This window comes from Schistocerca serialis, chromosome 9 (assembly GCF_023864345.2).
Source record: "Schistocerca serialis cubense isolate TAMUIC-IGC-003099 chromosome 9, iqSchSeri2.2, whole genome shotgun sequence".
Taxonomy (NCBI): domain Eukaryota; kingdom Metazoa; phylum Arthropoda; class Insecta; order Orthoptera; family Acrididae; genus Schistocerca; species Schistocerca serialis.
In genome coordinates, this window is record NC_064646.1 from 160,414,712 (window position 1) to 160,436,688 (window position 21,977).

The 21,977-nt window shown below is 39.5% G+C and overlaps 1 pseudogene; it reads right to left on the reverse strand.

Annotated features, from left to right (window-relative positions):
• Window positions 1–193: 193 nt before the first annotated feature.
• LOC126419992 (5S ribosomal RNA) lies at window positions 194–311 on the reverse strand (annotated as a pseudogene).
• Between the last annotated feature and the right edge of the window lie 21,666 nt (window positions 312–21,977).

Consider the following 21,977-nt stretch of genomic DNA (forward strand, 5'->3'; position numbering starts at 1 on the left):
TCATGAAGGCCCAAAGGTACCGACTGGCCTCCATGTCATCCTCTGCCCACAGGCGTCACTAGATGCGGATATGGAGGAGCATGTGGTCAGCACACCGCTCTCCCGGCCGTATGTCAGTTTCCGAGACCGGAGCCGCTACTTCTCAGTCAAGTAGCTCCTCACTTTGTCTCACAAGGGCTGAGTGCACCCGTCTTGCCAACAGCGCTCGGCAGACCGGATGGTCACCCATCCAAGTGCTAGCCCAGCCCGACAGCGCTTAACTTCGGTGAACCGACGGGTACCGGTGTTACCACTGCGGCAAGGCAGTTGGCGGTTAAAATATACGGTGCATGGCAAAATGACGCTATGCAAATCCGGCGCCGAAGTAACTGTGTGGCACCACGGCCGTAGATGACAGGGGTGAACAACAACTGCGGAGATGTGTACGGTCAAACAGACGTGCAAATGTTGAGCTACTGACCGCCGACATGAACCTGGGGCTACCAGCAGTGTCTCCCCAACGACCGTTCAGCAGACATTGCTGTGTATGGGCCTGTGCACCAGGTGCTGACTCATGCACCCATGCTGACTGTTGTTCATCGACAGCAAAGGCTGGACTTCGCACGCACTGGACGGCCCCTGAGTGGCGACAGGTAACCTTTCCATATGAACCACGTTCTATACTCTTTGGGACTGATGGTTATTGGCGTTTACAACATGAACCGTCGGAAAGCAAACACTCTCCAACAACCTTCGAAGGGGGCCAAGCTGAAGGAGGGAGCGTTGTGGTCTGGGGAATGTTTTCGTCGCATTCCCTAGGTGATCTCGTTATTCTGAAAGACACAATGGATCAACAAAAGTAGGCATCTATCCTTGAGAATCATGTCCACCCTTAAATGCAGTTTATTTTTACTTGGCCCAGGGCATCTCCCAGCAGGACAATGCAGCGTGTCTCACAGCTCGCAGTGTACATGCATGTTCGAATAGCGCCAGGATGAATTTACCATAGTCCACTGGAACGAAATTCCACGGCCTTAAATTCATTCGAGAATCTGTTGGCCAGTCTCGATCGGATTGTACGCGCCATGGATGCTCAACCGAGAAACCTAACGCAGCTGGCTACGGCACTAAGCATGACTTCACATCCCTGTCGGTGCTTTCCAGAACCTCATTGACTCTCTTCCTGCGTGTCTCACAGTGTTCCGTGCTGCAAAATGTGGTTATTCAGGCTTTTGACAGGTGGTCACATCTATGTGACTGGACAGTATATTTCACTGTGACCTTAACACAAAATTGTATACGCTATTGTACAAAGAACTGGAACTGCTAATTTTGTGTATGTAGTATTTTAGTAGTATTGGTGTTTATAGTAACAGATGAAGGATTAGGTTAATATAACTACGAATATTAAGTGTAGGTTGATCCTGCCTAGTCGTCAAAGTACGGGGTGTCTAGGAAACCTGCTTTCTTGGATCGCTAAACAACATTCAAACAAATCGTATTGAGGAGTTTTATTACAAAAGGAAATGATTGCAATACTTAAGTTTGTATTTACGTAGATGTGTCGCAAGCAAAGAGCGACAGAAAGTGCTACATGGTAGAAGCGAAATGACTACTTTTGATGCTATTCTTCAACTGGGGCGCGGTCGTTCGGAGTCCTGGAGAGGGATCAGTCAGCTTGCAATTGGCTGACGTCTACTTCACAGCCCAAGGCGACGGACCGCCGTCGTATAGGGAGTACGACAACGGCGAGGGAAGCAGGAGCGTGGATTCTGCCGTGGACTCGAAACTGTGGATGCAGGGGACGGTAGACCGCCAATCGTACCCTGCCATACGGTCTTCGCTCTGGTGGAAACACACCTCGGAAAGCGACCAGAAGGGTACGCGTCCACTTCCTGAGGCCCATAACAAGATGTAGAAGGCGTCGGCGTTGCAGTGGGGGTGGGTCCAGCTACATCGATAGGACGACAGGAGGCGAAGTCTCCATGGGGTCGTACCGCGGTGTCGTGATGACACCCTCTGCGGATGTGGCCGCGCTGTCCTCAGGTTCCGTGAATCTGTGGGAAGAGATACAGAAGGATCACCGTGCATGTGACAGTGGCGAATTTGATCGTGATGTAGGCGCTGCAATCCGTCCGGTCCTGAAATGAGATACATGCATGGGCAAAGACGACGAAGGATCTCGCCCCGTGCCCTCTTTCTGCAGCCTGAAAAACACAATATCACGTGGCGCGAGGCGATACTTGCGTCCTTCCTCCGGCGCCGGTTGCTGAAGAGGGTAAAGCAAGTGGAGCAGTGTCCAATAGCGGCTGCTGTCAAGCAATTCCTCCGGTGATGGCCCATCTCGTGGATGCGAACGATAGGAGGTGAGAAATAGTCGCAATGCTTTATCCGTGGTGTGTGCGATGCGAAGTTTTGCCATCTGCTGCTTGAAGGTTCGGAGAAAACGTTCCGCTTCGCCATTTGACTTTGGATGGAACGGTGCACTCGTTAGATGCTGTATGCGTCTGCGTTCACAGAATGTTTCAAATTCATTTGACGAAAACAGAGGGCGTTGTCCGACATTATGACTTCAGGAAAGCCTTCGAGGGAAAAAATAAAGGACAATGCCTATCTTGTGCTACATGACGTTGTCGAGTTCATTGGCACAGTAAAAGAAAACTTGCTGTAAGAGTCAACCACAATCAACCAAAGAGTGTTCCAAAAAAAGTCTTCCACAAAGTCCAAAGTGTTCCACAAAGTCTATGTGCACACTTTGCCATGATAATTGCGACTTAGGCCAAGCAGAGAATTTTTGTGGCGGAGGGGACACTGTGACGTCATCTGCTCTATTTGGGTGTCCATATCCTGCCAAGTACAGTGTCGACACGTTAACTGCTTTGTACGAACAAATCGCCAGTGTCCTTGGTGAAGTAACTGCAACTCTTCTTTTTGCAAAGCTTTGGGGGTCAACACACGTGACTGTCTACAGTCATTTTGAACAAGAATAACACCTTGCTGTAAAGCGAGGCTATGCCGTCCTGCAAAGTATCGGTGCACTATGGAGTTCTTTGTGCTGCGCAATGAGCGAGGCCAAGATGTGCGAATGTAGTTTAACAAAATGTTCTAATCTGAATCAACTTCGGTGGCCTGTGCAATTTTCATGTAGTTCAGAGGGAAGGACTGAAGCAATTCCGAATCCTGAGCATCGATGTGACAAAAAGATGCAGCAGAAGCGTCAAAGTCTCTATCATGGCCAATCGGAAGACATGAAAGTGCATCTGCATTACCATGTTCAGCTGTCGGATGATACACAATCTCGTACTGATAGTTAGACAACAACAAAGCCCATCTTTGCAATTTTTCGGCAGTTCGTACAGGAATAGTCTTCGTCGGATGAAACAAGGAGTGCAATGGCTTGTGATCCGTCACTAAATACAATTTTCTACCATACAAATAGTCGGGTAATTTGGTGACACCTAACACATTAGCCAATGCAATTTTCTGTACTTGTGAGTAGTTAAACTGAGCTGTGGACAACACTTTTGATACGAAAGCAATAGGCCTGTCTTTATAACCAATTCTGTTAGAAAGCACTGCACCGATTTCGTAAAAGGAAGCGTCAACTTGCAGCACAACTGGTTTTATCAGGATAAAAGTGAACCAAGCAGCGATCACTGAGCAATCCATCTCTAAGTTTTTGAAAAGCTTCTTGGCGCTCACCTGTCCAAACAAAGGGGAGATTCTTACAATGCAAGCGATGCAATGGAGCTGTGATTTGTGCAGCATTCGGTATGAATCGAATATAATAGTTCATTTTCTCTAAAACTGACTGCAGTTCTGTGACATTGCCAGGAACTGGTAGACCAAGTATGGCTAACAAGTGTGACTATAGAGGATGTACACATTGACTGTTTATGACATGTTTAAGAGACTGCAGCTCAGGTTAAAAAAAATACTTTTCCAGTCTACACTATAGTCCTGCATCAGATAACACACACAAATTTGCAATGTTTTCTTCAGGTGTACGGCCTTCTACGACTATATTGTCCATATAGTTTGAACAGTTTGGTACTTGAGCTGTCAGGTGTTCCTAATATCGTCGGAAAATGGCGGGTGCGGAAGCACTACCGAAATGCAAACGTAAATATTTAAACAAGCCCAAATGAATGGTCACAACACACACATTTTTGAGATTCTTCGTCTAGTGGTATTGGAAGATATGAATCGCCCAAATCAATTTTCGAAAAGTAGCGACCAGCTCCTAATCTGTCGATGAGATCGTCTGGGCGTGACAATGAATAAGTATCACTCACAGTTTGTGGACTGACTGTAGGCTTAAAGTCAACACAGAGGCGAATGCGATCGGAATGTTTGGGGAACAAAACCAGTGGACTTGCCCATTGATTAGCTGGTATCGGTTCAATAGCTCCGCTGTTTTGCAATTCTTGAAGTTCAGCAGCGACTTTGTCCCGTAATGTAATGGGAACAGTTTTCCGGCAAAATTTCGGCTGAGCATTGTCTTTCATAGCAATATATGCAACAAAATTGTTAACCTTGCCTAAAACCTTAAAAAAGAGTTCAGGAAATTCTTTTAGCAACCGAGCTACACTGTCTTGCATTGAATGCAGTCACTGACAACACATTGTCCTTAATTTGGAAGCAAAAAAATAAAAAAATAAAACCAATCAAGGTCAAATATGTTCTCACAGTTGCGTGATTGTAGCACAGTGAAAGTTATAGTTCGCGCATGCGAGCGTATTGCAGCCGTTAGCTACGGAAGCACGTCGAGATTGTTCTGCTTGTCCGCAGCACTATTTTATAACTTAAATGAAATTATAATTAAATCAAGACCTTAAGCTGTCGATAGGCGTCGATATACATCAACGGAGACAGTTGAAAATGTGTGCCCCGACAGGTACTCGAACCCGGGATCTCTTGCTTACTAGGCAAACGCTCTATCCAGCTGAACCACCGAGGGCACAGAGGACAGTGCAACTGCAGCGTCTTATCCCTTGCACGCTCCCCTTGAGACCACATTCCCAACTTAATGTCCACACACTACATTCGTAGTGCCCCTGCCCATTACACTCATTACTCGCGTCAGACAATCTTACCGAGTCCCGCAAGAGTTTGGGCAATACGTGTGCATCCGCACAGAAAAATAAGGTCAATGACCGGTTAGCCTTAACTATATGAAGATGGTATCTGTTCTGTCGGACATGAACATATACCTTCTTCATATGTTTATAACTTACGTCGTTTTAAATATCGAAATTACGAGAGAGCACATTCCGGGAAGAGATGGGCAACATATTACTACCGCCCACATATATCTCGCGTAATGATCACAACGAAAAGATCCGAGAAATTAGAGCAAATACGGAGACTTACAAGCAGTCGTTCTTCCCACGCACAATTCGTGAATGGAACAGGGAAGGGGGGATCAGATAGTGGTACAATAAGTACCCTCCGCCACACACCGTAAGGTGGCTCGCGGAGTATAGATGTAGATGTAGATGTAGATGTAAATAGATCCCCCCATTCGGGCGCGGTTCGGATAGGAAAAAAGACCTGGAAGAAACCTCCGAATGTATTGATCACACTCTATTATTCTTGCTGTACACATATTATTGTTTTTAACATTTGTGAAAAGAGTCTATTTGCAACTGTCTGTCTTTCGATGTTGATGTTTGCATAAATTGCTTTGTGGATAAATTATACATTGAAAAATATTATTTTTTGTTTGTCTTCTTCTGCGACGAAGTCTTTCCCGACGGTTTCCGAGATTACGTGTTCGTAGGCCAGGAACAGCTGGTAGTTCAAAGCTCATCAGGAGCCGAAGGTCTGCAGAACGACGCTCAGTGCCTTTACCATCTCCGGCGACAGGTTTCATGAAAGTGAACAGTCTTCGCTAGACACACTTTATGACATACTTTCCGCAAGAAGAGAACGCACGGAGATCAATAATTTCACGCCCAGAACCAGTATGGAGTGTTTGCTGCGATGCTGCCTAACCCAGATTCATGTCAGTCCACACAGCTTCCGCATGGACCACGCTCTTAGTTCGCGTAACGTTCGGTCCACATGGTTACTCATAGGCGTCACTGTAATCGTAGGCAGTTCGTGTATATTCGCGGGAGTCGAGTGCACATCACAGATATTCTACACGCAGCCGCTCTCTGTTGCATGCTACGTAAGTCACTGTTAAAGTTCGACGTTTGATTCTTTTGTTTGCATTTTTAGTTCTGAATAAAAAACACATATGGGTGCTATTGCACACAGTCATAACTGTTTATTTGCAGCTGTCATACACCCAGTTCTTTATCTACACAAACACACAATTTTACGAAATTTCAGTTTCCAATGGGCGTTTCGACGTATTCGAGTCTTTGCAGTAACGTTCCATGGTTCAACAGTTCCTACCAAGCAATACGTTTTGACTACGGACAAAAGTCACTTCCTAGACCTGTGATGCTAACACGTTTCCACATCTGCCGTTAGTACACTGTCTGTTAGTTCACATGAATTCATTCATTAGCACAAATTTATATGCACGTTCTTTATTTCAAAGGTCTGCCACTTAAGGTCCGTAATGCAACCTGAAACGCGTACGTATTCATGTATTCAGTACCAGCGATGGCGAGGCATGAGAGAATCTCTGACCAGAGAGTTATTTATCGTGGCTAGTCTGCGCTTGACTGCGCGAGAGTTCAGTTGAGTAGCGAGTCAGTTGTTGTACGTAGCGAGTCGCGAGAGCATGTAGTACGTCTGTGCTAGTAGCGCGTGCGAGACGGTCGTTGTCGTATGTGAGGAGTCGGCGGGCGTCGACATGGGTCTCTGGTCAAGATACAGGACGAGGTATATTGTTAAATAAGGTAATCAAGCTGCATTGCGCACATCAGATAATGTAAAGTATACTTATTGTAATTAATTTGTTCAAGAAATGCCCCAATAATAATTTTGTTTTCAAAGCAATTTTTTAAGAAAACAATCATTTGAATTGAAAGAATATTTCCCATGCATTTCCTTAAAGAAAAGTTTCACTTAAATTCAAAGAATATTTGCGATGCATTTCCCCCAAGCTATGCCGAAGAATAAGAGCAGAATCTAGAGATAAAGTAATACTGAGGTAAGAATTCGGGTTTAATTATTGCACAGGGCCTAAGATCGACATTTCAGTCTATTTTCGTTTTCATTATCATTGAATTGTCTTTCATTTTTTTTGGGGAGCTTACACTTGGCTCAGATTGCTATTTATCATATATCCTAATTGTCTTTACATTATTGCTGGGAGGTTACACTTGGCGACATCCGGCCAGGATCGTATTTCTTTGGGAATCTTCTAAGAAACAGTCAGATATCTGCTCTTATTTGCTTAAATATAATTAGGATTTGGCGCAACGCTTTTACTAATTTTGTGACTTTCTTTCCTCAGATCATCGGCAATTCGTTGCTCTTTGTTGTACTCGTATTTGTTGAATTTTGCATTGTCTTTGTTTAATTTGTGAATAATTGTGATTTGTGTTAAAATGCCGCGTAAGACTATTAATAGTACATCGCGAGGTGTAATGAAGAAAATTACCGACTTACACAACTTTACCGATAGTACTTATGACACGCAGTGTAATGATGACAATCCTGCGTTCACTGACAATCAGTGCATTCCAACCACTAATGATGACTTTTATCTTAATGATGAACAAACGAACTCAATTGTCTCCTCTGTTAATTTGACGACAATTGATGACGCGGAGCGCTCTATTGTAATGAGCGCTGCCCAGCTTAACACACCCGGTTTGGAAAATTCAAGTAACGTGCAGACAAATTTTTCTAATGAAAATGATCAGGATACTCAGAGTAGGACGGATTTATTTAATTCAGAAATAGTGACTGACAGTGTACATTCGACTGGCAAACCTTTTTGTAAACCACAGAATGACCAAATGGTCACACAAAACGTGACAATTGCATGTACTCCATCACAGAGCATTGAGAATGCAACAGCTACTTTTGGTTTGGATCAAATTTTGGCAGTATTGCTACAGTTTAAGAACGAAAATAATGAGAAACAAGACAAACTTAGTGAACAGGTCAGACAACAGAGTAAAGGTAATAAACAATTTAAAGAAAATTTCAAACAACTTGATGAAATTAATAAAAAACTAGACAACAATGATGAAAATTTCAAACCCCTTAGTGAACAGGTCAAACAAGATAACGAAAAACTCAAACAGTACTTTAATGAAAGATTAGACAACAATTCCAGACAGCTTAGTGAACAAATTAGAGACGTTGCTGCGCAATGTCATGATACTAAGGAACAATTGCGCGAGGAAATTGAGGCTTGTTCAAGAAAAAGTAGCGAAGAAATTAGGTCTGTTGCTCAGGAATTAAGGGAAATGCAAACAGCTACAACAGAAACACTTAGAGACGAAATTAGCGGAGTCGCTAAACAATGCTCTGAAAAAGCTACACAATTACGCGACGAGTTTAAAGCAATGACAGCAGAACTTTCGCGGACAATGGATGCAAAGATAGACGCGAAATTCGAACAACAGAGAAATCAAATTGACGAGCGCTTTAATCACCACATACAAAACAGTGATACGCGTTTCCGTAAATTTATTCAGGATCAAAATAAAGTAAAACGTCAAGTAATGGAAACAATCACAGCACAGAGACAAGAAGATAAACGTTAAATGTTTGCGAAGGCAAAAATATACGTAGACAACAATATTGCTACAGTGTCTGACAAAATTAATACCATCGAACAGTTGAACGCAGAATTACGTGATGAGATTTCTGACCTTAAATCAAAAACAGATACATACACAACAGATTTTCAAACAGTGACCGACAGACTCGAACAATTAGAACTAACACAGGATTCCGATGTCGTCAAAGCTGACGTTAAAAAACTGAACGAAACTACACGTATATTGCAAAAACAGATTAATGCCTCTGACACTAAAACCGATGATCAGGTAAAAATACTGACTGAAAAATGTGATGAATTGGCCAGCCGTATTGATGTTATTGAAAGTAATAATGAGAGCAAATCAGACGATACTGCACCGATTTCATTTAATCAAACACCTGAATTTCAAAATCTACAACAGACGATTAATGAGATCGATTCGTCTAATAACTCCTTGCATAGAAAATTGTCAAGTTTACAGCAAGAGGTAACAGAGATAAAAAATGTTTCAGCGTTTAACACAACACAGCAGACGCCACTTAGTGAACATTTGTCAGACTCACGCAGCGCGTATAATTTGGGTAATCTACAGAGAGTACGGGACTTAGATTCCGAACAACCACAGTTCAATAGATTCTCATACAATCATGAACCTGTTCCGTAATACAGAGACGATAATTTTGATTACAAACATTTTCTGTCAGTGAGAAAATTTAAAGTGTTTGAAAATGACAGAACACAGATTCATCCCCTGGATTGGATACAACAATTTAGCTTTGCTTTTCCACCGACTTGGCCTGTAACGCACAAACTTGAATTTATTTGCAGCTTTTTGGAAGGCGAACCGGCAACTCGTATGAGACCGATCGCGAGGCAATGCTACTCGGTAGAGGAATTTCAGAATGCTTTTCTGTCTGCGTATTGGTCGAAAACGACACAGCGCGGAATCAAAGATCAATTAATTAGTTTACCAAATTATGAGAACTTCAATTTTTCCACTGTCACGCAATTTTTTGAACACATGGTGCAACAAAATCAGTACCTAAATGAACTGTACAGTCAATCTGCACTTATACAATTATGCATTTCTAAATTACCACAGTCATTAAGAGTGTCACTTCTAACGGGTCAGCAGAAGGAAAACATTTCAGCATTCAGAGATCTGTTGCAGCTTTTAGAAGTGCAGCAATCGGATTATTCCTTTGTAAACAAAAATTTTTCATATAATAACCAAGGTCAACAAACTTACAGTAATTACAATCAGTCACGTAATTTCAATAGTAAAAGTAATAGACGCTTTAGAAATGACAACCAAAAGAACTTTAATAACAGGCAAAATTCTAATTATCTATATCGTCAAAATTTTCAGCAACAGGAACCACATTTTAGTCACAATAGACGTTTTCCAACACAACAGCATGAAAATCAGCCGGTTAGCATACCTAACCAACAATGGAATGCACAAGGTCAACCAGGCTTTAATGTTTCGCTGCGTGCACGTATAGTCCCTGGTACAACAAATAGTAACGCACGGCAGCAAAGGAACAACTATGTACAGAAAACACAGTATTTGAATTCCTATCGCAATGCACCGTATAGGAATGACTATCACGACAGACGTAAAAACGATGAGCACAATTATCAGCGTACATATAATAACAGCCGGTCTTACCAACAGCAAAATCATCCGCAAGAACATATTCTCATGAATGAACCCGACAGTAGGTATCATCCAGAACGTAATACGTCTGGAAGAAATAATAGAACAGTTCAAATAGTGGAAATGCCACAGAATCCTCCTGATAATAATAACACGTCAGATAGAATCTGACTAGATACTGTACAGGTCGCATCTTCCAATAACACAAGCACTACTTTAGACACGCAGAATGTTGTTCACGAAAATGTAATTACTTTTGACGATATCAGAGACACTCTTTTGCAGGAAAGACCAGTTGTTCAAAAAACCATTTCACATCCTGTTATCGAAATTAAAATAGGTTCATCGAAATTTTCAGCAGTAATCGATTCCGGTTCACCTATGTCAGTAATAAATGAAGAAACTTTCAACGAGTGTAACAAAGAGAATACCTATCCTACATTACCATTAGGCAAAGCGAAAGTAAAAGGAGCAGTATCGAGTAAAGGTGTAGACTTTAAATTACAGACGCATTTATCATTTTGTGTTGCAGGTCATACTTTTCACTCAAATTTTTGGATTGTTCCTTTATTGACAACAGACGTTATTTTAGGTAATAATTTTCTGGTACAACACGACGCAGTTATCGATTTTCAAAATTCCTATTTAATGTTGAAGGATGAAAACGTGCAATTGGCTTTAGAATTTCAGCATTCTTTATCTGCGGAAGAACAAACAATTAATCGTACAGAGGTCATTTCTGCATCACGTAACATAGACTGTAATTCCACATTATTCACAGATACGTACGTACATAACTATAATACTCCAGACAAAGCTGACTACGACGTAATGCAAATGATTTCTGATAAAGTTAAACAAAGCAATGCAAATACAGACGACGAACGCACGCAACTACACAAAATTCTTTTACAGCAAGCTCCAGTTTTCGACAATGTTCCTGGTACTATGTCCGGCTTTATGTATGAATTTCAAGTCAAACAGCACGACACATTTAAAGCAAAGCATTATCCCATTCCATATATCCACAGAGAACAAGTTAAAAAAGAGTTGCGAGATATGCTCGACCAAGGAATTATTGAACCGGCAGTTAGTCCGTACATAAACCCGCTACATATTGTTAAGAAAAAAGATGGCTCACTTCGCCTCGGACTTGATTCGCGTCACATTAATGACATTATTATTAATGAAACAGATCGACCACAGACACTAGAAGAACTACTACAGAAATTTCATGGTACGGCGATTTATTCTACACTGGATTTGAAATCGGGATTTTGGCAAATTCAACTTCATCCGAATTGTGAAAGTATACAGCTTTTCTCTGTTTTGGTGACTGTTATCAATTTTGCAAATTACCATTCGGCTTAACTATTTCTTCTGCAGCTTTTATTCGTGGTTTCCGACAGAACTTAAGGACAGAATTACGACGTACGTAGATGACATTCTTATTACAGAAGCTAACTGGACTGAACACAATCTGATTCTAGAACGACTGTTGCAAACTTTTCATGCACAAGGACTCACAGTTAACCTAAGTAAATCGCACTTTGGCAAAACTTCTATAAAATTACTTGGACACGTAATTTCAGCAGAAGGCATTGCGCCTGATCTGGAAAAACCAAGCTCTACGTGACATTACTATTCCTACAACGAAGAAGCAATTACGCAGTTTTTTGGGCTTATTTAACTTTTTTCGTAAATTTATTCATCACTCTGCTTTAGACACACCTAGATTATGCCAATTAACAGGTAAAAACAGTATTTGGTCTTGGGATAAGCAAGCACATTCTGAATTCATGAACCTGAAACATGCTTTGTTGAATGCACCACTTTTATCTCACCCAGATCTTACCAGAAATTTTTCCACTGCCAGCGACAGTTCTAACACCGCCTTAGGCGTACATATTTTCCAGGAAATTGAAGAAGATGGCTCAACAGTAATTAAAAACATCGCATTTGCAAGTCGCATTCTGTCACGTACTGAACGAAATTACACTGTTACTGAACTGGAAACATTATGTGTCGTTTGGGCTTTTACGAGATTTCGACATTTTGTTTATGGAAGACATACCACTGTCTACACAGATCACAGAGCGATACAATTTTTACTTTCAGCTAAATTTACTCACGACAGATTAAGCAGATGGAAACTTTATTTACAGGAATTTAATTTCACGATTATTCACATTCCCGGCACACAAAATGTTATAGCAGACTCACTATCGCGTTCTCTCAGTAACAATCAGCAAGACGTCGCAACCAACTTCTGCAAAGCAAATTTCAGCGTCATGTACATTCAACAAGTTGCATTTGAAAGTTTTATTTCGTCGTCATTACAGGACATAGCAAAAGAGCAAAATAAAGATAACGTATGGAAAGAAATTAAATACCTTTGGCAAGATAGGAATAATGTTACGATTAGAAACCATTTCACTGTACGCAATGACATTCTGTTTCGCCGCTCTCATCCTGACAGCAATAATTGGTTATTATGCATTCCTGATGAACTGGTTAACAAATTAATATGGTATTCTCATTTAAGTTATGCACATTACGGAGCCAGAAAACGTTTTCTTATACTGAGACAGAACTGTTATTTTACCAACATGGAGAAACATATACGACGAGTTTTAGCGTCACGTAAAATTTGCCAGAAAGCTAAGTCAGACACCACTTCACATATTCCTCCATTATATCCCATTGTACCTGTTAAATTAAAACACATGGCCGCTGTAGACATTTTTGGTCCGATTCCGAGAACCAATAGGGGTTTTTGCTACATCTTTGTCGCTGTTGAACTTACTTCAAAATTTGTTACTTTCACTCCGTTACGCAAAGCTACTGCTAAAACCGTTTCGAAAGCATTTGTAAAACAGTTTCTATTTCATGTAGGGCATGTGATGAAAGTAATTTCTGACAATGGATCACAATTTCGTTCTGCTATATGGACACGCATGTTACGAGCTAGAAACATTTCTCCGATCTATATATCCAAGTACCATGCTTCTTCGAACCCCTGTGAACGATTAATGAAAGAAATTGGTAAACTGTGTAGAATATACTGCCACAAAAGAGATATTGATTGGGACACAGACATATTCTCATTCCAAGATGTAATTAATTCCATTCCAAATGAATCCACTATGCTATCTCCGTCTATTATACTGAAAAATGTTGAACCACCTAACAAAATTACAGAATTAGTAAACTTTCCTACATCTCGTCGATTACGACACCACGAAATAATTGACATTGCGCTGAACAACATCAAACGTGCCGCAGAGCGCCGGAGAAGACAGCAAAAACAGGTTTGTACACGCCGAGACTATCACATTGGACAGAAGATATTAGTACGTACACACTATTTATCCAGCAGAATGAAAGGTAGGTGCAGTAAATTTGTTCTATACGCAGGTCCATATCGGATTCGCAGCATTCCTCACCCCAACGTTGTACACGTCGAAACTTTGAGAACCAGGAAAAGTAAGGGGAACCATCATGTGTCAAACATTAAACCCTTTATTGAATGAGACCACTTTATGATGTAACATGCTATGATGCCATTTACTAATTTTTATGACCACTTATGCAATTATATTGACATGACTAATGATCGAAGATTATCGTATTTTTCTTGTCAAGTGCCCGGCAAGGTAAGGTTAGCAGGTCGTTGTTCTTGTCGTTACACATCAGACCGTGCACATTTTCCATTTTTTTATGTATGTACGATTGTTTTCATGTTTTGTTTATATGCACTGTGAAATAGTTCAGATATAACACACACCAGTTGACTTTGACATTTTTTGCCCTATGACATCTCAAGATCGTGACTGTTTTAAATTTTTTGCTGCTGCATTGTGATATTCTGTGTACATTTTTGCATCTGAATACTATCAATATCTTTGACATATTACGTTTTCTGTCATGTTACGCTGTATGCTTAATTATGTTACCATAAACCAGTCATTATTTAGTGAGTATATGATGTAAATGCACGATATTAATCTTTGTTCACCATTTTCAGAAAGAAATAACGTGTAAAGGAAATAAATTAAACAGAAATGGGAATTTCACCTACGGAATAAACGAAAGAAGATGCAATAACTTTATGAGGAGGAGTAAATGGATCAGGATTAAGAAGCATTAACTAGAATATACTATACACATCGTAAAATAGCAGTCTTAACTAATTTTTCTTTCAGAATACAAGGCGATTGATGCCGGCTGTCAGACAATACTACACATCTTAGTTTTAGTGATGAAATATGCTAGAAATAAGGAATAGTTGTGTAATGAGTAATGAAGTGATATTTTTTTTGCAGATGATAATGAATGCTGATAAATAATGATGAAGAATATGCTACTATGGATAATGAAGTTTTTCTCTACAGGTGATGATAATAATGGAGTTATGATAATATAAGTAATGAAGTGATGGATAATGAATTTTTTTTTTACAGACGAGGATATTGTTGCAGTTATGTATTTATGCTATGTAGTTATTTAAGTATATGTTGCAGTTCGCTTTGACAGCAGGTGTTATATTGCATAGTATAACGACAGAAGGTTTTGGAAAGGACAGCTATGGAACACATTTTTATACACATTTCACTACCTGTTAATTCGAAGTTCACTACTTTTCAGCATAAAATGCATTTCTTTTTTCAGCTTACTAATCCATTTTTTTATATTTTTGCAGGAGAAATTATTTATGAAATTAATGTGCTATAAGCAGTTGTTCATTAAATCTATGTCATCTATGAATGTGATTACATATACTCTACTTGTTTCATAATCTTGCCACAGCTGACTTATGACGAATGACGTTACACATTTTCATTTACACCAACAACCCAGAAGCAAATTTTTCTCTCTTGCTTTCCCCTATAATTACCCAACGCAATGCATTGCTAACAAAAAAAAATGTATTACCAGTCCCAAATAATGATACTAGTTTAAGAGAGTTCTGAGTAATGCTGATCAGCTATGAATAATATGTCACCTGAAAAATGAATACTACTAATTACTGTATAGAGATGACCAATGCTTTGTAACTAGAAAGAACTAATAATAATGCTTTGTAACTAGGAAAAGAATGCTACTACTTATGCTTTGTAACTAGAAACTGAATGCTATTCATTATGCTTTGTAACTGGGAAAAGCATGCGATTATTTAATAATGCTTTGTAATTAGGAAAAGAAGGCTACTGATTATTACTATATTGAAATGACAAATTATTAATTAATTATGCTTTGTAACTGGAAAATGAATACTATTAATTCATAATGCTTTGTAACTGGGAAAAGAATGCGATTATTTAATAATGCTTTGTAACTAAGAAAAGAAGGCTACTGATTATTACTATATTGAAATGACAAATAATTAATTAATTATGCTTTGTAACTGGAAAATGAATACTATTAATTCATTATGCTCTGTAACTGGGAAAAGAAAGCGATTATTTAATAATGCTTTGTAATTAGGTAAAGAAGGCTACTGATTATTACTATATTGAAATGACAAATGATTAATTAATTATGCTTTGTAACTGGAAAATGAATACTATTAATTCATAATGCTTTGTAACTGGGAAAAGAATGTGATTATTTAATAATGCTTTGTAACTAAGAAAAGAAGGCTACTGATTATTACTATATTGAAATGACAAATGGAAAATGAATACTACTAATTAATAATGCTTTGTGACTGAGAAATGATGACTGTATTGGGATGACCAATGATTGAGTATCAACATTATTATTGACTACCTCCTGTTTTAAGTAATGACTTCTGATGATTTGTAAATAGAGAATGAGTGCAAATATTCTATGTAAAACAATTAATGAACATTTTTCTATAATACTACATACATTGTACAGAAATGTTCAATAACTGGGCTATGAATGCCGCAAACTACTAATGTAATTCCTAATGAAGACTAGTATGTGACTTAATGTGCTTCACCTTCTGACCTCACTACCCTGAATTACTGCAATATCCATTTGTCCTGTACGTCCTCCTGATCATGGAGCACTATATTTGGTTTTTGCACTAATTCTAAGTTGGTGTGCCTTGTAAGAGCGTGGTGTTGACATGACATGCTGTCCACCACCTTGAGCGATGGAGACGTTATTATCGTCCCACTGTTTGGTGTACCTGATGTACTGCCAGAATGAAAACATGGAATATTACTACGACATTTCAGTGTCTTGGCTACGCTGATAAATACTTCTGGGAAAATAACTTCAAATTGTGTCACTTGGTGTTGCACTTCTGTGGAAAGATATGGACTTTCAGTGCAGCTGCGTGCAACCTAAAGTGCTACAACCATGATGCAATCCTTCCCTTTCCTATACTAATTCTTGTAACATAGTGAAAATCATTTCTTTTGCTAACATGATTTCTATTTATATACATTTTGTGATTTGCTGATATATTCTGAACTGCAGTGCATTTGCACTTATGTCACTTGTCAACATGATTTTTTTGCCATTATGTTTATTTGTTGTGAAAATGCTAAAGACATTTTTTTTCGATTTGTTGATGTACTCTGAAGTACAGTATATGTGCACTCTTGTCATTTATATTGTATATACATTTTGGGATGTGATGATTTTTGCCATTACATTTATTTGTAGTGAAAATTTTGAAGGATTTTTCAGTGCATGTGCACTTATGTCATGTGTTAATATGTTTTGTGCTGAACGTCAGCAAGTGTGCACTTTTGTCATTTATCAATATGATCTGTATATACGTTTTTCTGATTTGCTGATACGTTCTGTACTCATTGTATATATTTTTTTGTTATTGTCTAATATGTTTTGTACTTGTTGCATGTGCACCACATTTACTTCATCTGTATGTTCTGTGATTGTAAAGTTAATTAGTTAAGAAAAAAATTTGTTGCTCATGGCAAGTCCAAATGACTCACCATCGCTGCCAAATTTTTGCCCCCCCCCCCCCAGTGGAGGGTTATGAAACGCTTACGTATTCATGTATTCAGTACCAGCGATGGCGAGGCATGACAGAATCTCTGACCAGAGAGCTATTTATCGTGGCTAGTCTGCGCTTGACTGCGCGAGAGTTCAGTTGAGTAGCCAGTCAGTTGTTGTACGTAGCGAGTCGCGAGAGCATGTAGTTCGTCTGCGCTAGTAGCGCGTGCGAGACGGTCGTTGTCGTATGTGAGGAGTCGGCGGGCGTCGACATGGGTCTCTGGTCAAGATACAGGACGAGGTATATTGTTAAATACGGTAATCAAGCTGCATTGCGCACATCAGATAATGTAAAGTATACTTATTGTAATTAATTTGTTCAAGAAATGCCCCAATAATAATTTTGTTTCAAAAGCAATTTTTTAAGTAAACAATCATTTGAATTGAAAGAATATTTCCCATGCATTTCCTTAAAGAAAAGTTTCACTTAAATTCAAAGAATATTTGCGATGCATTTCCTCCAAGCTATGCCGAAGAATAAGAGCAGAATCTAGAGATGCAGTAATACTGAGGTAAGAATTCGGGTTTAATTATTGCACAGGGCCTAAGATCGACATTTCAGTCTATTTTCGTTTTCATTATCATTGAATTGTCTTTCATTTTCTGTGGGGACCTTACACCTGGCTCAGATTGCTATTTTTCATTTATTGTCATTAAATTTTATTGCGGGGAGGTTACAAACCTAGTGAACATGTTTGAGTAATTAGCACCTCTATGTCAAATTACAAGACATGCGTCCTGTCTTCATTCTGGTCTCACCTTACAATCATTTATGGGTTGGCAATATATTTGTAAACTTTCATATTTATTATGAATTTATCTTAGATGAGACGGCAGTGTATTTTCCCGTAAGAAAAATACGACACACTTCTCCTAACTCCACGCAAAACTCGAAAGGGAATCTGCATGTAAAATTATGCTGTATGTGCTGAAGACACATATCCTTCCCACATTATTTGCAACGTGAAACGTACAGAAAATATTTGGTATTTAGTGGCACTCTACTGCGCACAGATACCCCTCCATTGTGGCTGCACACGGGGTACAGCTATCTGTATCGCTGAGGCACGCAAGTCTCCCCACGAACGACAAGGTCCGTGGTTCATGGGATCATATCAAATCATATCATAAAATAGGAAAAGCAAAGAAATATGAATCCATGCATTCTTTATTTCCATTGATATAAATTAAGTTCTCAACTGTTCATTATTTAATGAAATTTACTGTCTGTTCCTTTCCTTTTGGCAGATGGCCACTGATTTCTCTTACATACTAACACATGTGCAAAGAAATATTTATCAAGTAAATAAAATTGCAGCTATATACACTTATAACTAATATTTACAAATCATTCACACTTTGTTAGATATGGTTTGATATCTTTGTAACAGTATAACCAGTCATATTTCCTGTCTTTACGTCCACTAGGACGTAACTACAACCATTTGGTATTCTTACAATCTTGTAAGGATCGGTGTAAAGTAATTGCCATTTCTTTATTCTCCTTAAGATCTTAGATGATTTTAGATGCTTTCGCAGCAACAGTAAATCATATACTGGATAAGGCTTTGTCATGTTTACACATGAATCATATGCAATTTTTCTGGTCTGTGTATCACGTGGCAAGTTAGCTAAAACATCGTCAGAGATTTGTCCTTTCTGTTTAAAGTGCCTAGGCGATGTAGGTAAGGGATTAAGCCATTCCTTCGCCCATTCCTTCCCAGTTAATACTTCCAGAGGTGGATATCGCGTTGAAGTGTGGGGTCAATTGTTATGTATTTCTTCGAAAATCGGTAGGTAGTCTCGCTATTTCTCATGCTTGTTGGGAATATAAGTTCTCATAGGTCTACTGCAGTCACGAAATATTCTATAGACTAAGCTAGCTTCAGGGTGGTTTATTTGTTTTATAGTCTGTTCTTTCACGACCTGTGCCCATTTGAACCCTGTGAAATAGGCAGCACTGTCTGTAACGATCGGCTGTGGTTTGTCAGTTTTTTGTATGTAATCCTTTATCATGTGTCTGATTATTGCCGTGGTAGTATTGGTCTCAAAGGCATACAACTTTAAAAAAAATTATGGGACCAAACTGCTGATGTAATCGGTCCCTAACCCTGCACACTACTAAATCTAACTTATACTAACTTACGGTATGGATAACGCGCACACCCATTCCCGAGAGAGGACTCGAACCTCCGACGGGGGCAGCCGCACGGACCGTGAAAAGGCCCTAAGAACGTGCGGGTACATACAACTTTATATACTTGGAAAATGTGCTATATGCAGCAAGTATATATTTTACACCGACACTGGCGGTTGGTAAGCAACCAGTTGAGTCAAACGATAGGAACTGTAACGGACTGATGGTAACACTCGATGCGGTACGTTTTTATGCGGACGGTTAGAATATTTTGTCTTTTGACATATGTGAATGTTCGTACCACACACTTACCTTTTTGCGCAACTTCTTTGAATGAGAATTTGGTTTAAGTATGTTCACACATTTATAGATCACTACATGCCACAAGGTCAAACGTAGATACCGTATGAAAAACTTCGTATATGATAGGCTGAACACCGTAACACCCACAACCATCAAAAGGAAACGCAAAGTACATCTATTTAATAAAAGATAATAAAAATGCTCTTAACGCCTTTTTAAGAGACAGTCTCCACTCCTTCCGATCTGATCACGTACGCGTAGTGAAGATATGAAATGATTTCAAACAAATAGTATCGACGACAATTGAGAGATATACATACCACATAAATTAATAAGTGAAGGTAATGATCCCATGGTACATAAAACGGGTCAGATCAGTGTTGCAAAAGCAATTAAGAAAGCATGACAAAAATAAAAGAATGCAAATTCTCCAAGACTGGCAAAGTTTTGCAGAAGTCCGAAATATACTCGTGCTTCAATGCGAGATGCTTTTTAAAAATTTCCACAATGAATCTCTGTCTCGGAATCTGGAAGGAAACACAAGATACTCTTGTCATACATAACGCACATCAGTGGCAAGACGTAATCAATACCTTCACTGCGCGAACACAACGGTGAAGTCACTGATGACAGTGCCGCCAAAGCAGAGTTATTAAACACGGTTTTCCGAAACTCCTTCACGGAATAAAAAGGAGTAAATATTCCCGAATTCCAATCAAGAACAACTGCGAAGATGAGAAACATAGAAGTAGATATCCTCGGTGTAGCAAAGCAGCTTAAATCACTTAATAAAGGAAAGACTTCCAGTCCAGATGGTATACCAGTCAGATTCCTTTCAGAGTATACAGATGCAATAGCTCCATATTTAACAATTATATACAACGGCTCGCTCACAGAAAGTTCCGTACCTAAAGACTGGAAAATTTCTCAAGTCGTAACAATACCCAAAAAGGAAAATAGGAGTAATCCGCTGAATTACAGGCCCATATCACTAACGTCGATTTGCAGTAGGGTTTTGGAACATATACTGTATTCGAACATTATGACGTACCTCGAAGAAAACGATTTACACACGCATAGTCAGCACGGGTTCAGAAAATATCGTTCTTGCGGAACACAACTAGATCTTCATACTCATGAAGTAATGCATGCTATCGACAGGGGATGTTAAATTGACTCCATAGTTTTAGATTTTCAGAAGGCTTTTGACATCGTTCCGCACAAGCGTCTTCTAATCAAACTGTGTGTCTACGGAATATCGCCTCAGCTGTGCGAATGGATTCATGATTTCCTGTCAGAAAGGTCACAGTTCGAAGTAATAAACGGAAAGTCATCGAGTAAAACAGAAGTAATATCCGGTGTTCCCCAAGGAAGTGTTATAGGCCTTCTATTGTTCCTGATCTATATTAACGACATAGGAGACAATCTGAGTAGCCCTCTTAGATTATTTGCAGATGATGCTGTCATTTAACGTCTTGTAAAGTCATCAGATCACCAAAATGAATTGCAAAATGGTTTAGGTAAGTGTGGTGCGAAAAGTGGCAATCGACCCTGAATAATGAAAAGTGTGAAGTTATTCACATGAGTACTAAAAGAAATTTACTAAATTTCGATTACGCGAAAAGTCACACAAATCTGAAGGCTGTAAATTCAACTTAATACTTATGGATTACAATTACAAATAATCTAAATTGGAACGATTACATAGAGAATGTTGTGGGTAGAGCAAACCAAAGACTGCGATTCATTGGCAGAACACTTAGAAGATGCAACAGATCTACTAAAGAGACTGCTTACCCTACTCTTCTCCGCCCTATTCTGGAGTATTGCTGTGCGGTGTGGGATCCGTATCAGATGGGACTGACGGATGATATTGAAAAAGTTCAAAGAAGAGCGGCTCGTTTTCTATTATAGCGAAATAGGGCAGATAGTGCCACACACATGATACGTGAATTGGAGTGGCAATCATTAAAACAAAGGCGTTTTTCGCTACGACGGGATATGCTCATGAAATTTCAATCACCAGTTTTCTCCTCCGATTGCGAAAAAGTTCTGTTGGCACCCACCTACATACGGAGAAATGATCATCATGATAAGATAAGTCAGGGCTCGTACAGAAAAATTTAAGTGCTCGTTTTTCCCGCGTGCCCTTTGAGAGTGGAACAGCAGAGAGACAGCTCGAAGGTGGTTCTTTGAACCTCTGCCACGCACTTAATTGTGAA